Source organism: Athene cunicularia (assembly GCF_003259725.1).
Source record: "Athene cunicularia isolate RWA chromosome 11 unlocalized genomic scaffold, athCun1 chr11_part3, whole genome shotgun sequence".
Taxonomy (NCBI): Eukaryota; Metazoa; Chordata; class Aves; order Strigiformes; family Strigidae; genus Athene; species Athene cunicularia.
In genome coordinates, this window is record NW_020799115.1 from 419,852 (window position 1) to 423,345 (window position 3,494).

Below are 3,494 nucleotides of genomic sequence, written 5' to 3' on the forward strand. Positions count from 1 at the left end.
TTGATCTCATTCCGGCATAGCTGAGTGATCTGCACTATTGACCTTCGGGGTTAGCTCTGTCCTCACTGTTGAGTTGCAGCTCAGTATCAAAGACAGCTAGTCTTAGTTCTTAGATTTTGGAACGAGTGGTAGTTCTGCACCATTTGAAATGTTAGTCCATGTTGCACATTCTTTCACAAATTCTAAGACATTGCTGTTTTCTTAATTAAGGTTGGCATTTCTCTTCCTGTACCCCTTCAGTTCTGGTGAACCATGGCTCAGACTTGACTGGGACAATTTTCTGAGGTTTTAGGAGCATATTGTGACTACTGCTCCTATAGATTTCCCAGGCTAACCCAAATGTCCTTTCTCACAGCAGGAAGAACTATAAGTGAGAAGCTGGAATCCAAGACAAGCTTGTACCTTCCAAATTCCCCAATGTAGCGTCCAGTCACATACACATACCCTCCTCCCCCTGACCTGCATGTAGGGAGCATGCCTTGATTCAGCACGTACACAAAGACAAAGATATGCACATCGCTCCCAACTGGAAGTGCCAGACTATGTACGTGGGGGCACAGGCTGGGAAGGGAAAGAAAAGCTACTGTCAAGGACAACTGCCACTCAATCTAGTTACTTCCTTTTCAGGTTCTGGTTCTTCAAAGGATTACTTGTAAGACAAATTGAAATAACAAGACCATTAGTTATGATATTTCAGGATACTGGTTTTTCATACTTGGTAACATGTTAATCTGCCCTCAATGGGTATTTGATGAAGGTTAGTGTGGACAGGTGTGTGTTGTTCCTTTCTGTACTCCCAAATGCATTTTACCTGCAATTTACACCTGACTGGCCCCTTTTATACCCCTTTCTGTAAACACCCCATCTCCCCTTCCCTGTACATTCCTCATGGGTTTGTACAGCTCTAGCTGTTCCCACACCCCTTCCAGCTCCTGTCTGCATCCAGGGTCTCCCTGTTTCACTGGTTCAATTGCAAAGCCCCTGCTGGTCTTCCTGGAAATGTCATCTATGATTTCTTGATAACCCATGAATGAATGTGAGTGGTGAGGTTTGTTTCTCGTCATCTCATGTTTGTTTTGTCAGGTTTGTGTCTGTATTCTGGTTTATTGTCTCCATCTTTCTTATCATCCCATCTGAGGAGGTCACTGATCAGATAAACTCACTGGACTAAACATTTTCACACTGTCACATACCCTCATCAGTTAGTGTGACTAACCAGGTTTGAGTCTCATCACTGCCTCCTTTGTCAGTCAGGTTTGCGTGCCTGTATATTCTTTTTTATGGCTTTCTCCATTTCTTTTTTTTTTTTTTTTTTTTTTTATATCTTTCCACGTAGCCTTACAGAAGGGACCTGTGTGAGGCAAGTGAGGGGCTCACTGCTGGCAGTTGAAGCAGGACCACGGTCACAGCCTGTGTGCCTGGTGCCAGTTGCTGGGGGGGTGAGTGTCTGTATCCCCCACAGACTGGGTGTGCATGGGGTGTGCATGTGTGTTCACCACTGAACTTCAAGCTAGACCAGCATTGAGTAGGAGGTCCTGAGTCTGGTCAGGAGGATCAGGTGGGCAGGGTCCCTGCTGGTATCCAGGGATACCTGTGAGTGTGCAGTGCCTTGGGACAAGTGTGTGAGTGCTGCGTGTTTGGTGTGTCAGGCTGGACCAGCTGGTGAGTAGGGAACCCGGGGTGGGGGTGGGGTTCAGGGGCTTGGGTCCAAGTGGGGGTGCTGGGCAGACAGAGGGGTTTTGCAAGTGCTCAAGGGACCGGCAACTCACATAACTCAGGTGGCAGCAACCATTCCTACATTTTAATTTCTTCAAATATGTACTTAAAATACATTCAACAGAAAGATTGAAAGACAAAACACTTAATTCAGTCTTAATTCATTCATCTTCTAAGCAAAGGAGTCTGGTTTTAGTCCTCTAGGAAACCTGTTGAGCGAATATATAAGGGGAAATAAAGATACTGTTTGGCAGGAAAGGACTGCGTGCAGGGAAATGCCCCGTTAGCTGGCAGTCACACTTCACTGCAATAAATGATTGCGTTGGATCACTTATGTGTCTAACTCCACGCCTTAAAAAAAAAAAAAAAAAGAGTATATATGAATGTGGGTGCAGTTCAGGATAAATGTATGATCCACTTCTAGTCTACTTATGGAGGTACAGCCATTGGCTGCAGCTTTATTGCTGGCTAGGAGTGACAGTCTTCTGAGCAGCTTGTCCTGTGAATGATTGTAATGCCTGCTGCTGTTTTAATCTCTAATAATTATAGGGCAATACTGTTCCTGAGAAGAGATGAGAATCCTTGCATCATCATTTGCAGTGATCAGCTAAAGGCTGAAGTTAGTTATGGCAGAATGGAGTTCATAATGATGTTATAATCTGGCCAATTTATGGGAAATGATACAGTGGGCAGGTCTGTGGCAGAATGGTGACCCTCCATGAAAAAGCGATGTACTCTATTCCGCTGATTCTAGCACCTGATAGAACCAGTGCAGCCTCACAGACAGAGCTCCTGTCAGAGCATGCGGCCACCCAGGCTTCAGGCTGTGGGGTGTCTGGGGCTTCCCCAGGAGATTGCGGGCAGTAACAAGCATGCCAGGAGGAGGTGTGCCCAGGTGGACAACTGCTCTGCCTGGTGGCTGTTTCAGGAGGAGGTGGGCAGACTGAGGAGCAGTTGAGAGTCTGAGAAGGAGATACAGACCAATGGAGCTGTGCTCTGCAATCTCTGGTACACACAAGCCAGCTCAGCATGGCCACTACTGAGGGAGGTCCAGTACCTGTTTTGTGCCAGGATGAAGGCAGTGTTATGAGGGGTAGGGAGGAGTGGAAGCAAGTTGCTGCAGGGAGCTGCAAGTGAAACCCCTCCTTACCCTCTCAGCTACCTTTACAGAATAGGGGTGAGGCTCTGAGTATGGAATACAAAGGAAATGATCACACAGAAGAAGAGGAATCTGTGAGTACTCTCACCGATTTCAGATCAACCAACTCCTCACATCAAGAGCTGTACTAAGACCAGTGCTGAGAAGAAACAGCAGTGAGTTATGGTCATAGGTGATACCCTCATGGGCAGAATGGAGGAACCCATCTGCAGACCAGACCCGCTTTTCAGGGAAGTTTGCTGCCTCCCTGGGGCCTGAATCAGTGATGTCAACAGACAAGTGATGAACTTAGTATAGCCTTCAGATTATTACCTCTTGCTCTTTCACTTGGGTACTAATGACATCACAAGAAGAAGTCCATGACCATTAAAAGAGATTTCAGGGCCCTGGAAAAAATGCTAAAGGATTCAGGAGCACAGGTAGTGTTTTCCTTAATCCTGCCAGTAATGCTGGAAGAAACAAGCATGTCGAAGACATCAATACGTGGCTCCAAGACTGGTGCCTTCACCAGAACTTCGGCTTTTATAACCACGGAAGAATCTTTGAGACACAAGGTATGCTGGACCCTGATGGGATCCACCTGTCCTAATGGGCAGAAAGCTTCTTTGCTCATACACAG